Source organism: Phyllostomus discolor, chromosome 11 (genome assembly GCF_004126475.2).
Source record: "Phyllostomus discolor isolate MPI-MPIP mPhyDis1 chromosome 11, mPhyDis1.pri.v3, whole genome shotgun sequence".
In the NCBI taxonomy this organism is placed as follows: domain Eukaryota; kingdom Metazoa; phylum Chordata; class Mammalia; order Chiroptera; family Phyllostomidae; genus Phyllostomus; species Phyllostomus discolor.
In genome coordinates this window covers 8,848,333-8,867,752 of record NC_040913.2, presented here as the reverse complement: position 1 = coordinate 8,867,752, position 19,420 = coordinate 8,848,333, and the positions used below count along the sequence as shown (strand labels likewise).

Sequence of the window (19,420 nt, the reverse complement as noted above, 5' to 3'; positions counted from 1 at the left end):
AGGAAGAGAGGGAGGGAAACCTCAACGTGTGGTTGTCTCTCACGTGCCCCGACATGGGGACCTGGCCTGCAACCAGGCATGTGCCCTAGACTGGGAATTGAACTGGTGACTCTTTGGTTCGCAGGCCCGCACTCAATCCACTGAGCCATACCAGCCAGGACTGGAGCATGCAGATAGTTTAATTGAAACTAACTCTTTTTTAGATTAAAGAACACATGCCTTATGATGATCAAATGGCTGATTTTTGAATGCTTTTGTTTCCTAAATTATTTCATGCATTCCCTCTTACTGGGTGTATCATTAGAGAATACCTATAGTCAAGTTTTAAATGAAAACTCCTTATGGATAGTTTCACTTCAGACTATGTCAGAATGGAGAATGCAATGACCAGAACGATCAAAGTCAAGCTTAAGTTTTGATATACTGTACAGTGACCTGTAGGCCTGGAAATCTAAGTGGAGGTTTGAAACACATGAACTGATAACTCCTAGAACCCAATTAGAATGTAAGATTGAATCAGGATTTCAGGAGGTATGGGAAACGACTGGTATTTCAACAAGATAAAATAGATTTTTATTGATTGCTCTTTATACGTAGCATATCTTTCACCTTGTTTATAAAATTATTTCCCAGTTGGATTGCATTTTAATATGTCAACATTGGCATCGTAGTTTATGAAGGCCATTTAAGCTTTTGTGATGGTTCTGGCGAGAGTTCTGTGAGGACCTGCATAAAATAGCAGCCCCTTTGGAACCCATATTTCCATTGTCTCCCTGGCTCTTTGTCCAGTCTCAGTACCGCTTCAGTCCTTAAGCCTCTCCCCACTTTAAAAGGTCCCATACAGAGGCACTGTAAAAACGGTACCATATAGAATGACTAGGGTCTTTGCAAGGTTGCAGAGGTGGGTATAGTAACATTCACTGTATAGAGGGCAAAAACATAAAGGGGCCGGGGCTGTTTGTCCAGGTGGGCAACCACCTCATCACTCACAGGACATAAACACATCATGTTACTTCCCAGGACTCAGTTTCCTCACCCAGAATTGCCTTGACCCTGTACTTTTGCGTCAAGTCTGCATTGTCAAGAAGTAGTCCAAGTACACAGTTATAAAAATAATTCCTAGAAGACTGAGCCAGTGTATTATTTTGCTCACATCCCTTTCTCTTCAGCTTATCTGCATCCACTGCTCCTGACATCATCGTCTCAAGTGAAGTACATATCCTCTTAAACATTTTCTGAGGGCATGATTTATTTCTGATAAGTGTCTACTTTTCTCAACAGTCTTCAGTACTCTCTTCTTTAAAAAAAACACTCTATTGTGCTGAGTACTTTGATTATGAAATGCAAATGATATTGAAATTCCTCCTTTCCTAAGGGCAGAAAAGATATTAACCACCCACTTGTTTATTGGCGCTAGTTAATAGCTACAGCAAATGAACATGAAAGATAGCACCAAACCTCGGTGTTTTAATATTTTACATAAAGAAAGTTGGCACGTTAAACCAGAATCCCCATTAAATTAACTCGTGTCGCTTATATACCATTCAAAAGCAAAAATGTATGTGTCTCTGAGCGTACCCTGATGATGCTGACATTGAAGTAGGTTGAAACTGTGAGCTATGTTTTAGTCTCCACCGTTTACTAGTTGCATGACTTTGAACAAGATATTTGGCCTTTCTTCCTTCAGCTTTCTGAGATAAAATGGGGATCTCAAAGGGCAATTTCAAGTTTCACATGAGATCCTGTTTTTAGAAGATTTTTGAAAATTGCAAAATACCGTGTAGAGGTATTTACTATCTGTCAGCAATTGAACTTATTTACTATTTATGTTGGCATGAGAAATTTTCATTCTCCTGTCTTTCGTTTTCAAAAAATAAATATATAAAACATCTTTCTCAAGTCCTAATTCCCTCTACAGTCACTATGCTATTACTCTGATTAGGAATCAATTTTTGAATCGTCTTCAATAATCAACTTTAAATCCCCAAAACAGACTCACGTCCTGGCTCTGATCATCTTCTTTCAAACGCCTGGCGTCACACGACAAGAGTAAGCACACCATTCTCGGAGTTCCTCCGGTGGTTGTTAGTGTACTGCAACTAGGCACCGTGATCCTTCTTTCACTCCTTCCTTCATTCGTTCAAACACTCATGCGTCCAGTGATTCAACAAGTGTGCATGCGCCCTTCGCTGGGGTCTGGCACGGTTGCAAGGTCCTAGAGCCCGAGCAGTGAACAGGGAGCGCACTGGAGGAATCCCTGCCCTCTGGGGTCTTATATTCCATGGGGGACACAGACGATAAAATCACGGATATTTATAGCTTTTACTCCCTCCGTGTCTTTGTGCGCTGCCCTTCTGCAATGCACTGATGCTGCTGATGAACGCGGAGGGGCTTGGAAGGTGATGCAGAGAGAGTTGTCGAGTCTCACTGTCCTCTCCCCGGCCCTTGTGCCCCTAAATAGACACTATCTGAGGGTTGCTCTTTGTCCACCTTACTCTCTTCAAGTATTCTAAGAAGTTTTTCTAATTAATAAAACAATTTCCATTGCTACATTAAAATGTTATGGCAATGTTTAAGTTGTTTGTCTGAGAAGCTGGACTTCCAGGGTGTATTAATTCCCTCTTCGTCATGGGGCCCCGTCATGACAAAGGATGTCAAAATCTGATGGATAGGGTTTTGGGGGTTTTTTTAAGTTTTAAAGGGACATTTCTTTAACTTCTATGTGCATCTAACCTACATTTTTTAAAAGAAAGAATCAGATCATGTAGAATTAAAGTAACTTTTCAAAAAGAAGAAGACATTGTATTGATAATACCATCCCTTCAACAAAGCACGTATTTTTATTTTTCTGGGATCAAGTGCATTCCAAAAGTCTTCTACTGTCAAGTAAATTATAACACCATCCAATTTGTTGCTTCTCTGTTCTACTCTCTACCCGGTAACCAAAATGATCTTTTTAAAACACTGCCTATTTTCACGTCTTACACACACACACTCACATACAACCATTAAGTGACTTTAAACCGTATGCTCACACACAAAATGGTGACAATGCGTCCCTTCAGGAAATGACCAAAAGCAGAATTAGTAGTGGCCCGATATAACTGCCTTCGCATTTTTTGTTTGTTTCCTCCCTAAAATACTTTGGAAAATGCGTATACTCTCAAGAAGCTTTTTAAGTTATCTAACATGGTTACAGAAATTCAAATAGTTGCCATGTTGTAAATATTGACAGCTGACATGTGACAGGGCATTGCTCTTTCAAACACGTGAAGTGAAATAAAAATTTAAGTATCTCTGCAATATGTGATCAATTATTTTCTATCTAAAGTGGCATAAACAAATTTTTCTTTATAGGTGTTTTTTTCCTGAACTTGTGTTTTCATTCAAATTCCCTCATAAAAATGTATGCTAATATCCCTGGCTGGCGTAGCTCAGTGGATTGAGGGCAGACTGGGAACCAAAGTGTCCCAGGTTCGATTCCCAGCCAAGGTACATGCCTGGGTTGCAGGCCATAACCCCCAGCAACTGCACATTGATGTTTCTCTCTCTCTCTCTCTCTTTCTCTCTCTCTCTCTCTCTCTATCTCCCTCCCTTCCCTCTCTAAAAATAAATAAATAAAATTTAAAAAAATGTATGCTAATATAATACAAATTTATGTCTTACAAGTTTAATAACTATCATTTTGAGGACAAATATATGTATGTACAATAAAATTAATTTTTTAAAATTTCCATGAATATAAGGCTTCAAATGCTAATATTTTATTTTAGTCTGAGTTAGCGTTATAGTTACTATTGGTACTAAACTGACCAAAACCACACGAATATCTTACATTCTTTGATTATTAAAGTTTAAAAGTAAATTTCTGTTGCAAATTCCTGTCTTAATGAAATGGTGGGATTTCCCCTCCCCGCTCCAAGTGGCTCATAACCCTGTGGATGAACTTCTCTTCTGTAGAGGATTGTTCTGCATCAGTTCCGCCCCTTCGTATTATTTTGGAGTATGCATTAAGAAACATTATTCAGATAAGCGGTTAGCTAGGCATAAAAAGAATGTTGTTAGAGCAAAGTCACTCAAATCTTTGAACTTCTTCCAAGCTATAGGCCAAAAATAACACAGGAGCTCTCTTCAAAACTTATTTTTAATAATCTAGCAGCTGACAGTTTGATTAGGTCCTCTTTCATTTTTGTTGAAAGCAAAAAATTAGAAACTCTCTGCTTTGTAAGGAATCTGTTACCTGGCTTCTCTACATGGAAAAGATTCTGCATTGTTCCTAGCATCCCACCTTAATTTCTGGGCTTCGGGTACTGACCTTGCGGCACCATGCATCAGGTGACATTGAAGGATGGAAGCGAAGCGGACAATGTCTTTTTTGTGACTTGTCGGACGTAGGTGTAGAAGAGATGGCCTCAAGAGCAGGTTTCGTCTTGGCAAATCTGTCTTAGGAAAGAATTCGCGTAGAAGTTGAGGATGTGTGAGTGGAATCTCTTAAAACTGCCTCTGCTCAGGTATCTCCTGGAAAGGCCTCGTGTATCCTATGTAGGGCCCAGTGGCCAGGAGAACAGGAACAGTATCTTTCTTTCTAGAAACCGGATGGTGGCCTGAGATGGACCGTGTGTGGGTGGTCCCTGGACACAGGACTCAGGAAGGCTGTCCCGAGGGCCGGAAAGAGGGATAGAGAGGAAAGTATCGTTCTGGTCTGGTCTGGGTCTCCTTGATACTGACGACGAACACAGTTCAGTTGACCTTGCTGTTAGACTCATTACACATTCTGATAGAAATTTTCAGAATCAATCACCAGGCTCTATAGATTATACTCCTTTCATTTCATTTCCTGTTAGCATAGTAAACAGATAGTATTTGAATCATTCACACTATCCTCAGAGCCTGCAAAAACAAACCAAAAATGGAGGTCAAATAATCTCTGCATATGACAAGGAAAAATCTGCTTTCTGTTTGTCAAACACGTGACCATCCCAATGAAATCTGGGAGGAAAAGACTGAAAATTAATTCCAGTGAAAATTTAGAGAGGAAACCCTAAAATTTCCTTTAAGAATGACTTGAAAACATCAAATTTTCTTCCTAAGTGCATTAAGTGCATTTAATATTCCTCTACTTTATGTAAAGGTTAATATCAGAGGGCCAGAAGTAATAAAAATGCTGACCAGAAGATATGGTAAAATCCAGTTTTTACTTGTCTTTAAGCTTTTCTCTATTAACAAAATAAGGTGCCCCTAAGAAACCAAATTAATTCTTTCAAGTTACAGAATCTTTAAAACACTGTCCTAAAAGGCATTACTTATAACATGCAACAAAGTTAGTTACCAATGGACTCTGTTACATATGTGGATAGGGGTATAATTTGTTTTTTATATTAATTTTTTAATTAAAAAATAAAAATTACAATAATTTTAGTGAGAATACATAAGATAATTACCTACAAGAATTGCAAAACATGCCAGATACTGTTTGTTTCTATTTTTTTATCCAGTAATTTCAGTTCTAGGAATCTATCCTAGAGAATAATCTAAAATACAAATATTTACAAACTATCTCCAAAGTATTACTCATAATCATGGAACAATGGGAAGAGATGTCCTAACTGCATTGGTAAAATAAGGAGAGCTCTAGGAGAAAATACCACTGAAACCATTGATGAAAAAATAAATGAGAAATTGCTCTTGATACGCTGAGTGAAGAGAGAAAAACAGAATAGAGAAGGATGCTTCACACTGATAGTGATACACACGTGTGCGTGTGTAAGTGACTGGAGCATCTGAACAGTGAGGTGAGTTTCTTTAAACTTGCTACGGTGACTCCTTCTCACCCAGTAGCTTTAACTCTGGTGTTTCCTCAGAAAAGCCATTCCTTACGACTGCAGCCTAAGTTTCTTGCAGGACCGTGATTTTATTCTTTACAACTCCGCTCTTTTCATTTCTAAAAAGAAAGAGATCTGCTTATCTGCTTACATAATTTGTCTTAATTTTAAGACAGTGCACGCACCTGAGGGAGAAGGGCACTTCTGTTTACCCAGGACCACTGACCTGGTAGTGGGGCCAGGCTGCGGCCTGGGCAGCATACGCTCAATGAATCCGTATGTCCTAAGTCGTATTAGCGATGGCAGCGGGTGTTCCCCACCCCTCCCTCTCTCTCTCCGGCCCTACTCACTCTCTCTCTCTCTCTCTCTCGCTTTCTTTAGGTGTCTGTGCTTCCATGGGAATACCCAATAAACTAATCAATTTTGTTAGATGTTTATGTTTGCAGTAACATATACACTATGTGATACTAGTATTCCAGCAGAAAAATCTTTTCAGGAGCATTCATAAATTATGTATTTTGCTATCTTACAGGATCTAAGACACTGTGGGAAAGGTTCTTAGAACTCAGTGACATTGTACTTAATATTTCCATTTCGGCTTTGACCTAAAACTTTAATCAGTGGTTTCATAAAGTTATTTTTATTTTGTTTCTCCATCGTCCTTTATCCCCCTGTACCGTTTTCCACCTACACCAACCCCCTCGCCTCCCCTCAGTCACCACACTGCTGTCAATGTCCATGAATTCTTTCTCTCTCTCTTTTTCCTTTCTGTGCATCCCTCCACCCCTTCACCCCCACCCAGAGCTGTCAGCCTGCTCTCTGTCCGAGTCTGTCTCTGTTTTGCTTGTTAGTTCAGTTTGCTTATTGGATTGCGCATATGAATGAAATCAATAGGAAATAATGGCGAATGGCAGTTCTCAAATTCACATCATGAACTGAAATAACATGAGTCTAGTAGCGTTTGTATTAGAAAATGGTATTATGAAGCAAATACCCCTAATAACTACTCAATTGATACAAAAGAAATGAATAAAATTATGCTGTCTTCACCACCCACAAATGGTCCTAAAGTTTTCAAAATGTGTATAAAAGCATCAATACAGGAATCAACCACATGAAGTAATATTTATTCCTAAATTATCATGATGGGCAATGAAATACTATTTAACTTTTTCAGAATACCTTCTTTTTTTACCAAAACCCATCAAGAAGGACAGTCGCCTCAGGGACATGGCACTGGGAGGGCTTTTTGGGGGGAAAAATGTAGAAATGTTGAATGAGACTGGAAACTGTAGTTCTTCTCCTCACGTCATCATTGTTTTGAAGTTATCACTGTAAAGTACTGTTGCTTATTTCTGTATCACATATGCTATGACTTACATATTATTTCATCCTTCAAAATGAAACTTTCGAGACTGAAAAATTATTCAAGTGTCCCTGCATTATTTGGGGAACAATCTTTTCAGTGTGCCTTGACACTGAAAATGAGAAATAATATTTTTGTATCACTCTTAAACAAATAGTCCCATGAACCATTTCATGGGGTTTTGCTTTTGTCGATATATTTTCATCTCCCTCACCGATTCCCAGAACTCTGGAGATATCTAAAATTCAGAAAGCCGCCCTATACCCAGTAATCCAGTGTAGACTCTTACCAAGTTGTCCTTAGAAGATGTTTCTGTAGATAAAAACGAGAGAAACATTGAATCCGTGAACAGCCCAAAGCTGCCGAACTCCTCATGTTCCCAACATTTCACTCTGTGCTTCTTTTCTCCACCGTGTGCTTCTCCTGTTCCCGGAGAATTTCTAACCGTGAGCTTCCCGCTGGTCTGTTCTGGGTGAAAGCGAGGTGTGCACGCACTCTGTTTCTTGGACATTTGTTTGAGCCCCAGGAAATGCTCCCCTGTCTTTTCGCAGCTGTGGGTCTTGCTCCCCAGTAACTTTGAAACCCACCGTTCATTTTCCTTGCAGCACTTCAGGCAGCGCTAGTACATGGCGATGCTTGTGAAACATTCATTGAATGGACTTAAGAATGAATTCATTTGGAGCCTTCCACTCCGTGAGAACAGGAAGAAGAGGGGGAAAGAAATGTTTTTTTCTTAGTGCAATGCTGTCTTTTTTCCCTTTCAAAGATCCCCATCTTAGGTTTTTGTTCCCTTATTGTTTTGTTCTGTTTTTTTCTTGGAGAGTAGAGTCACCACCGGCCTGCCTTCAAGGGTCACTTCAAGGGTCTCTGTGAGGGTCCCGTCAGAGTTCCCCGCGCCCATAGACATTGCCGAGTAGTGTTTTCTCCTTTGCCGCTGGTGGGCTGCGGCTCAGCGGTCAGCCGGGTGACCAGAGCATGGCCCGACAGCATTGAGTAATCTATCTCCCTGCAACTGGTGTTGCATTGTTCCCTTTCTTCTAACGTAGGACTTTGTCAGAAAAGGTTCATGCTGGTCCTTTGCAGGAGGGTGTGGAGCATGGGAATTTCCCCTGGAAACACACCGATGCTTTGAGCCAGGGGAGTCTCCCACAGGGCCCATTAGTACTTGGAATGACTAATTCTAACCAGAATGACAGGAAGTCATATTGGTATTCATGGAGCACTGTTGACAGGTATCGATAGATTGATAGATGGTAGATAAAATTAACCAAAATCCCATATCCATGTGCTCTGCTTCAAAAATTACAAAACACCACAATATGATGTGTATTTATTTTCATATTATTCAGCTCCCACCATATGGCAGCTCCTTGGAGTAGGCATTTAAAGTTACACAAGTTCCAGACAGAATGATTGATTGGATTTTACATTCTTGGTAATATCGCATCCCCTTACTTTCAAAGCAGGTTGTGTGTACTCCAAAGCAGATACATTATAAATATGTTAGTACCCGTGGACAGAAGCTAGAAATTCATAGCTTTTACCAAAGTGGATTATCACATCAATGACTCATATTTAAACCCACCGTTAAAAGGTTTCTCCTAAATGAAGTAATATTTCAGCTATAATTTCTAACTGAAAAAGACAACTATTCCCAGATGAGACACTTAGGGATCTTATTTTACATTCTATGTTCACATTTTGAAAATTTACATTTGGGTGAAGTTCGGAATGTCAAGCAGACTGCCCAAATAAAAGTCTTTATCACAAGACCTCCTAATGAGAGAGCAAGGTAAAATTAATATGGTGTTGTGCTCTGTTGGGTAAACACATTAGAAAGCCCTGTGAAATATAGGTTTAGTAGAAAGAGATGTTTCAGTCCAATGATGGAAAATAACCACTCTGTGTGTGTGTGTGTGTGTGTGTGTGTGTGTGTGTGTGTGATTTAAGTGCTATTTGGAACTGTTCCCGTCTATTAAGTGAGTAATAACATACATTCACTAATTGCTATGGCAGTTTCATTTATGTTCTAGGGAATAAAATTAAGTACAGAAACTGTAGATGTAGGTATCATTGGATTTGTGACATAATATGATAAAAAAATAAGAGAAATGTCAAGAACTGACGCAGCTCTAACACACCTCACTTTGCACGCCCTGGTTTTGTTTCTAAGTGTTTCATGGCATTGACGTTACTTAAACTTGACTTTGGAAATTCTGCAGTTACAGTTTGGTTTTTAGGCATGCAAATTATGTCTGTTGCTTTTCTCCCACACCCAGCAAGTGCAGTCATCATTCCATGGCTTTCAAATGCTTCGTAAGCCTCCTACTTTTGTGGGGAGATTTCTAATTAAGGATATACACTTTTTTAAAGTTGGCTGAATTCTGGTCACCGCGGTGCTATAAACATTTGTCATTCATAGAGGAAACGTTTTTCCTTCAGGCTGTGATTTGTGATTCATAATTGTTTCCTGTCTTGTCTGTGTTCTCTCTCCATGGTACAAGATGGAGAGAAGATAGTTTCAGAGCACACACATTAGTTGGCATGTGTATGTATACAAATATGCAATCCACATCCAAAGGCCCAGAGGTTCTCCGTTTGCATACATGGGAATGCATCTTCACCAAGCCACCATTAAGCAACAGTTGAAATAATAATAGGTGTCTTCTTGAAAGAAAATGTTATGTTATTCAGGTACGCACATCAAACCACTGTTGGTATCATGTAATTTGAGGTTTATATTTATGTAACTATTTTAATGTAACTCCATGGGTAAACATAGCTTCTGGTTAGTAATTAAGAACCGTGTCTTTAGCGCTGAAAAAAATTGTAAAGCTTGTAAATATAGTAGTAGGAATGTATTTGTTAATGGTACTTCTATCATTATGTTTAGACACTTTTATTAAGATATAATTTGCATATGTACAGTTCACTCATTGAAAGTGTAGGTGTCAGTGATATTTAGTATATTTAAAGGCAGCACTGGACAACCATTACTGTTCTCCCGATCTAATTCTAGAATCACACAAAAACTCGTACCTACGATCAGTCATTTGCCACCCTCCACCCTTGTTTCCCCCCTTCCCACCCCAGCTCCTGCCATCCACGAATGAAGTTCCTGTCTCTCTGGATTTGTCTATTCCGGACATACTGTATGAATGGATTCATACAATGCATGCTCTTCTGTAACTGGCTTCTGTCGTATAGGATAGTGTTTTCAAAGTGCATGTATGTATCAGAACTTCATTCCTTTTAATTGCTGAAGAATATTTCATTGTATGGATATACCACATGTAGTTAATGAATGCATTTATCGTTTGATGCACATTTTGAATTGTTTCCAGTTCTTGGCCATTATGCATGATGCTTCTATAAACATTAATATGTAAGTTTTGTGAGATGTATAATTTTAGTTTCCTTGAGTAGAATTCTTGGGGCATGCAGCAGTTTCATGTTCCCAAGATGACTGTTATTCCCATTGGCAATAAATAATGGTTTCAATTTCTCCACATCCACATCAACACTTGTTATTGTCTTTCTTATTGTAGCCGCATTAGAAGTGTGAGTGATACCTCATTTTGATCTGCATTCTCTGGTGACTTGGGATATTGAGCATCTTTTCACAAGCTCATAAACCATTTGCATATCTTCTTTGAAAAGATGTTCATTCAAGTCCTTTACCATTTTTAAAATTTGGGTTGTTTGTGATTTTTTGTAGACTTGTAGGAGTTCTGTCTATATTTTGTATATATTCCCTTATCAGACACATATGATTTGCAAGTATTTGCTTCCAGTATAGGTTGTCTTTTTCACTTTCTTCATAATGTTCTTTGGTGAACAAAAGTTCTTCATTTTGATGAAGACCAGTATATCTTTTTCCTTTTGGTGCCGTATTTAAGAATCCATTGCTAAATCCAAGATCATCCAAATTTACCCATGTTTTCTTCCAAGAGTTTAATAGAGTTTGCTCTTATATTTAAGTCATTGATCCACTTTGAGTAACTTTTGTGCATGGCATTAAGTACGGTCCAGCTTCGTTTTTATTCTTTCCCCATTGATATTTACACTCTTGAGAAAATAATTTGGTCAGAAACGTATGTGTTTATTTCTGATCTTTCAGTTCTATTTCAGTAAATTATATGCCTATCATTACACTAGTGTAACATTATTTATTATTATTGTTATTGTTGTTGCCGTAAAAACATGAGCTGTACCCTCGTAAGTTTTTAAGTGTTTAGTACAGTATTGTAATCTCTGCATGTTGTTGTGCAGAACATCCCTAGAACTTGTTTAACACGCATGACTAAAACTCCATACCCACGGAACTGCAACCCCCCACTTCTCCCTCCCACTCAGCCCCTGGCTATCACCATTCCACTCGCTGCTGCTGTGAGCTTGACCACTTTAGGTACCTCATATAATAGGAACCACACTGTATTTGTCTTTCTGTAACTGGCTTATGTCACTTAGTAAAATGTCCTCAGCATACATCTATGTTGTCACATATTGCAGGGCATTTTTAAAGGCTAAATAATATTCCATTGTATGGATATACCATTTTTTCTTTATCTAGTCATCAGTTAATGGACATTTAGGTTGTTTTCACCTCTTGGTTATTGGGACTAACACTGCAATAAACATGTCAGTGAAAATGTCTTGTCTAAAGCTAGTTTTCCATTTTTTTTTTCAGTAGATACGAAGAAGTAGAATTGCCAGATAGTAGCAGTGTTTTGGTTACTTTTGCTTTGTACTAAGCTATAGTAGTTTTGAAAGCAGGAAGTGTGAGTGTTCCAAATGTGTTCTTTATTTTTAACGTTGTTTTGACTACTTTGGTCCCTTGTAATTCAATATGAATTTCAGAATAGAGTTTTTCCACTTCATAAGGAAAAACTATTGGAATTTTAATAAGGTTTGTAAATTATAGATAATTTGCAAGTTCGTTGCAAATCTGAGTAGTGGCTGTCTTAACAATACTGCCTTCTACAACACAAACACAGGATATTTTTCCACTTATTTAGGTCTTCTTTAATTTGTTTCACCAATATTCTATAGCTTTCAGCATACATTTCTATCACCTTTTTGGTTAAATTGATTCCTAGGCATTCTATTATTTTGGATGCTATTATAAATGGAATCGTTTTCTTAATTTCCTTTTCAGATTGTTCATCGATAGTGTATAGAAACTTAGTGGGTTTTGTGTGCTGATCCTGCAACTTTGCTGAATTCACTTATTAGCTTTAGTCATTGCACGTGTGTGTGCTTGGGCATTTCCTACCTGTAGGATCATGCTCTCTGTGAATAAACATGGTTTCAATTCTTTGTTTTTCAAGTTCAGATACCTTTTTATTTCTTGTTTCTTTAGCTTAATGACTGTAGCTGAGATTTTCAGTGCCATTTTGAACAGCACTCGTCAGAAAGGCCCCCTTGTCTTGTTCCTGATCTTAGGGGAGATTTTTCAGTCTTTCAACATTGAGTATGACATCAGCTGTAGGTGTCTCACAAATGCTCTTTATCTTGTTGAGGAAGTTCCCTTTTATCCCTAGTTTCTGTACAAATTTATCATGAAGTGTTGGACTTTGTCAGAAGCTTTTTGGGCATCAGTTGAAATGGTTGTGTGGTTTTCGTTTCTCTGTTCCATGAATATGGTGTGTTACAGTGATTGATTTTCTGTGTTGAACCCTTGCATTCTTGAGACAAATCCCACTACGTCATGGTGTATAATATTTTAATAAGCTGTTGGATTCCATTTCCTAGAATGTTGTTAAAGATGTTTGTCCTCTATGTTTGTAAGAGATATTGGTCTCAGTTTTCTTCCCTAATATGTCTTTACCTGACTTTGGTGTAAGGTAATGCTGGCCTCTTAGAATGAGTTAAGAAATATTTCCTCATCTTTTTTTTTTCTTGGAAGAGTTTAGGAAGACTTTTGGTTGATTAATCAAATGTGTGGTAGAATCCATGAGTGAAGCCATCTGATCCAGGAATTTTCTTTGCTGGAAAGCATTTGATACCAATTCAATCTCTTTGTCTGTTATAAGTCTAATCACATTTCCTATATTGTCATGATTCGATCTTGGTAGAATGTTTCTAGGAATTAGTGTATTTCATCAAGAGTATCTAATTTGTTGATGTATATACTGGTTTCCTAAGGCTCATATAACATATCAGCACAAAATGAGTGCTTTAAAAAACCAGAAATTCATTCTCTAACAGCTCAGGAGGCAAAAGTCGGAGATCAAGGTGTCGGCAGAATCAATTCCTCCTGAAGACTTAGAGGGAAAGACGGCTCTGCGCCTCTCTCCAAGCTTCTGGGAGAAGAAAGATCTCAAATCAATAACGTCACTTTATACCCCAAGAAACAGAAAAAGAAGAGCAGATAAAACCAAAGGGTGTTTTTTAATTTTTTATATACTTCTTTATTTTATGGTAATTTTCTATTATCACTTTGTCTCCACTTAATCTTTATTATTTCCTTCTTTTTGCTGACTCCGGTTTTTGTTTTCTCCACTTCCTTAAGGTGTAACATTAGGTAATTGAGTTGAGACATTCTTTTTTAGTATAGGAATCTCTGGCTATCAGTTTTTGCATGTTGTGTTTTCATTTTCATTCACCCATGTATTTTCTAATTTCCACAGTGATTGTTCCTTTAACCTATTGGTTGTATGGAATATGTAGTTTAATTCCCACACATCTGTGAATTTTCCAGTTTTCCTTCTGATACTAATTCCTAGTGTTATTTCATTGTAGTTCAGAGAACATACTTAGTATGATGGCAGTCTTTTAATATTCCTTGAGGTTTGATTTAGCAATGCTTTGGTTTTTACTGAAATTTAGCATTTTATTTATTAAAAGGCACTCTCCCAGTTGCTGTTTTTTTTTAATGAGGTCTGAGTTCTGAGAAAGGGGCTACTGTCATTTGTTTCCTGGCTTTCTGGGGGCTTCAGGGGAAGGACTGCTTCTTGGCATTTCCTACCCAACATGTCTGAGCTGTCACTCACCTCCCACACTCTTCTTAGAGACACCTGCCACGTGGCTGCCTTCCGAAGCCACTGCTGTCAACACCTGCTTCCCAGTTTGGAGCCCTGTGCCCTTTTGTGGGTTTTCTTTACACTGCGCTTACCCAAGACAAATAATTCCTTCCCTGAAATGATCTGGAAATCAATATATTGCAAGCATCCCAACCCTGGTCCAGGGACTCTTCATAAATGAGGGAAAAATGAGAGCTGCATGAGTGAACAGGGAAGAAGCAAATTTAAGTTCTCATGAACTTACTACAAAACCTACATTCAGGTTGCTGATTGGTAAAGAATTATAATTCATATTACTTAACAGGAAAACAACTCTGAATGTAATTCAATCATTCTGGAGGGATTTAAAAGGCACCTCAGAGGCTGGTGATATATTGAGGTGATGAGTAGAAACATCTCGTCATTTCATGTCACTATAGATTAGACACTGTGTAGAATGGCATCGACTCTGGTTCAAAAGAACCCATTTCGAATTTATCTTAGTTAAAGAATTCACTTCCATTTAACTTGATTTTCTTTTTGGAGCAGAAAATAGGTATGTTTACTTTATCAATTGGGCTATATTATCTCCATAAAAACAAACAGTTGCTAGGTATACTTTCACTGTGTGTAAATATAATTTTATAACTTGCACGTGTTTCCTTGCTTTTTAAAAATATCCTAAGAGGCAGTCTTATTTTACATTGGCTACTGTCAGGAACTGCGCATGCGAGCCCCAGCGCATGAATGGTGGTCTGGACACGGAAAGCTTACATGTGTTAAAGACCTGCGATAAATTGCTGTTATACGGTTAAGGGTAGGCTATGTATCCCACGACATTTAGGAAACAGGAGAAGTATTGGCTGCAACACCCTGACACCCGCGGCTGGCCGGGCAGATGAGTCTCAGCGCTCTCTCCCGGCACAGCTGTATGAAGAGTGCTTTCAGTTTTCATTGCCACGTTTCAGTGCATCTTGCTTTAGCTTTTTGAGAAAGAAACACAAGGAACAACAAAAAACTCACCAGGTTATAAACTATGAGTTCAAATATTATGCTATTGTATTATTATTTCTCAAATTTTATTAGTATTTCTCAAAATTAGTCAATTATAATATCAACTATAAAAGATCATTTATAAGTCATTTCTGGCATTCAAACAGCATCACAGCAAGTGAACAGAAGAACTAAGTCCCAGAGGGAAGGATTTTATATTGAAATTGTACTTGATTGACTCACAAATGTGTGTCTATCCTTCCAAAGTGGATACTGGGGTAGGAAGCATGGACTGTGTTCTTTTTCCCTGTAATGTTATCAGTTCTGACAAAGGATTCCTACTGAGGAAGGACAAAAGGTAAAAGTTATGTGAGAAAAAAAGTGCAAAAAGATTATCAGTCACAACTTATTTATTTTTTTACTTTGGCAAACTATCTTTTCTATACCAAGCTACTACCAGTTTTATAAACATATCAACTTGCCCTTTCACTTAAGTATATTTCCCAATATACTTTGAATACCTAGGAAGCTACAGCTACATTTTATTTCTTTTTCTTTTTTCCTATATTTTTATTACTTATGCTATCACAGTTGTCCCTCCTTTGCCTCCTCCACCCAGCCTCGCCCCCTTCCCTCAGGCCACCCCCACAACCACTCCACTGCCCGAGTCCGTGGGTCACGCATACGTGCCCTTTAGCCAATCCACTCACCTCCTTCCATATCACCAGCTATTAAGAAAACTCAACATTTTGTTTCTCAAGATGGATTGTATTCTTTATTGTTGCTCAGTGAACACAATATTCTTCAGTAGAAAAAAATTAATAATCCACCAAATGTACAAATTTGTGGTGATATGTGTTTGAGAAGTAGGCTATTCTAAATTTTAAGTGTGGGTTTTTAAAACTCTTTTATTTTGGTGTTGCCAAATATACGGATTCATTACTATTTCAGAATTGTTTAATTTTTTAGTAATGTGTATATTCCAGAGATCAGCTGGTTAATGCTATGGATCTGGTATGTACTAGAACTTATTGTGGCTGGAATACAAGTATGGACATCATTCAGAGAAAACTCACCATAAATTTAAAAGTACATAATGCACCTATTGAAATAACCAAAGTAAAAAAACAGTGATAAGACCAAATACAGGCACTGATGTGGGGAAAACTGGTCTCTTGCCCGTTGCTGGTGGAGATATAAAGTGTTCACAACCAATCTTGAAAACAGTTTAGCAGTTTCTCACAAAATTGTCCATGTACTAACCATTGGAATCATCCCATGCACTCCTGAGCGTGTATCCCAGGGAAATGAAGACTGTGCGAGAACCTGTGCATGAAAGCCCGTAGAAGTTTTATCCCCAGTAGCCAAGTCCTATTCCTCATAGCAAAGAATGAACAGGCAAACAAATTCCGCTACATCCAAACCATGGAATACTACTCAGCAAGAAAAAGGAATGAACTAGTGATCCGTGCAGCAGCTTGGATGGGCATTGACAAGGGTATTACGCTCAGTTTTCAAAAGTGAAGTTAAAAAGGTTACTTGCTGCATGATTCCATTTAAATAACATCCTTGAAGAGGACAATATTATAAAGATAGAAAAGAGGTCAGTGGCAATAGACGGCCAGGTGACAGGACAGGGGGGAAAGAGGTAGGTAGCCTAGGAGGGCCCTTATCTCATGACAGAAAAATTCTGTGTGTTGATTGTGGTGGAATTACAAAACTCTGTACCTGGGATAAAATTGCATAGGAGTGTACGCACATACAGGCACACACACACATACTCCCAAAGGAATGCAAGGAGAAAAAATCGTGAGAACAGAATAAGGTCTATACTAGTTAGCCGCAACGTACCAATGTCAAGTTCCTCTTTGTGACATTGTACTACAGCTATATGAGACACTGCCGTTGCGGGGAGGGGCGTGAAGGGCACCCGGGACACTACTGTTTTTGCAACTTCCTGTCATTCCCTATTGACTTGAAAATAAAAAAGGTTTTTTTCAAGTAGGTAAAACACAATTTTAAAATGCCATTAAACATTTAAAAAGAGAAATAGCCCTTCACAGAACTGGCATTTAAACAACCTTCTTTTCAGAGACTGACTGCTAAAAGTCTTCAGTTTGAAGTGATAATTTTTTTTTTAAATTTTAATTCAAACACACAATTGTGTCGATTCCAAAACTAGGGTCTGTGAACATGAAAGCTTCCACTTTGATCCTCTCCATTTCCTTCTGCAAACGGCCTTTATGTGACCAGGAAGGATGTCATTTCCAAAAGTGCCGAGAGAGCCACATTTAACTTGAACAGCATTGTTCTTGCAGGTTTTTAAGGCTGTTCAATTTTCTCTGTTGGTTGCTACCCTGATTGGAGACTCTTCTTAAATGTCAGACTGAGAAAACTGTATGGGTTCCAACACAATAAAAAAATAAACAAAAGTGAAAAAACAAAGCTGTGGAATTAATGTAATAAATAACCTTTAAAGACAACGTTAAAAAGCAACAGCAATGGAACGTGAGATGTATACCATCATCTGCTTCTTGTTTTTTTCCCGTCAATATCAACGTGGCGAGGAAACGGGGGGAACACAGTAGAGAGTCCAACTCAGGGAGCTCTCGCTGAGCGCCTACCTCATAATCCTAACAGTTCCCAGGGATGTGCGTGTTTTACAGAGCGGGGTAGGGCGTGCTGGGGCAAAGGCGTCCACCCTGTCCAGGGGATCTCAAATTTTCATCCCCAGTTTTGACAGCTGCTCCAGGTTTATCCTGGCCCACTGAGTGAGGAGAAGCAACGCGTTATGTAATCCCAATGGCAAGGAAATCAAAGAATCCAACCAAGTCGAAGGAAGCATTACTTAGCCAGCTCATGAAAGGCAGGAGGTCTCTGGGGAGAGGCTTCAGGGTCAGGAGAGAAATTGGAAGCCTGTGGGAAACGAAATCCTGCGGACGAAGCTTTGCGGGACTGAAAGCACACCGAATAAGTAAAATGGGTAAGAATGGGAAGTTCCGCATTGATTCTGTATGCAGAGTGCAGAATATTCTCTCTGTTTCTGTAACTGGCTTAGAACAGATGTAGATAAAGGACAATTTTAAAAAATACTACTCAACTGTGGATAAAATTTGGCATTTTCACCAAAATAGCCCGTCTGGAGAAGATGGTAATGGTGGCACTGATGTGCGTTTGAAAGAGAGTCACTGGATTCCTTACTTCTATTCTCCCTTTTTGTTTCTGTTTTACTGTTGGATAATACATTTTAGCATTAATGGTATTAAACCACTCTCTAAATATTCCTAATGAAAAAAGGGTCAATTGTATTTTACTTCACTTACTTGATTTGCAGTACATAATGCACTTCCTATTATAAATCATGTTGATTCTACTTTATTAAAGTGAATGTTAAATGACCAGGACAAGTAAAAAGCAAAAAGATATCACTATGAAATGAGTCAGAAATAAGATGGATTAAGAGATGGATAGAAGGATGGATAGATGTGTTAAAAAAACAAGTGTAGGACCATATCAAATGTTGAATCTAGGAGTGGGAATGTGGGTGTTCTCTAGGAAAAACCATTGAACTTTTCTGTACATTAGAAAATTTTCATAAAATTTGGGGGGAAGTGTCAAACAAACCAACAAAAAGTAATTAGAACTTTCGGTGCCTAAATAAATAAATAAACCTCCCTGAAATAATGTATTAGGGGCTTTGTCAGTATACCACGTAAAGTTAAGAAAATGTTACAAAAACCAAAACCTTGGATTAAAAACTTCAAATGTGGTTCCTAGGAAAAGGCTAAGGTGACAGAGTAGCTATAGTTGTTGAAAATTTCCACTTAGGTGGAAATACCTTTTATTGCCCCACGTTTGTAGGAGTGTTATTCTTTGTCAGTATCAGAATGTTTGCCTTTTCCTTATTCTCATTGTCAGTTGGTCAGTGGCTGCTCTGAATTCTGTATACTGCAAAGTTCACCCCTCACATTCAGCCCTAGATGCATTTTCCACCGAGTTCCAGGACTGCAAACCTTCAGGGGCCCGAAACCGGTGCCTTGGCAGCGCCGTCACTTCGAGGCAGGCTTGGATCTCAGAAATCCCAGACCAGTTGATATTGATCCTCTTAAAAAAAGTTATGTACAGAGGAAGTGTATCTGGCAGCCTCCTTTAGAAACAGGGTCAAATAACCCCTTGGAAAATTTTCCAGAGGTGTCACATTAAACTTTAATAATACCTACATTTCTATGGGGCTT

General features: G+C 38.5%; 1 protein-coding gene across 1 annotated transcript in view; it reads left to right on the top strand.

Annotated features, from left to right (window-relative positions):
* Window positions 1–19,420, top strand: part of GPC6 (glypican 6) — a 1,029,119-nt gene that overhangs the window by 661,170 nt on the left and 348,529 nt on the right. The gene's annotated exons all lie outside the window — the stretch shown is intronic.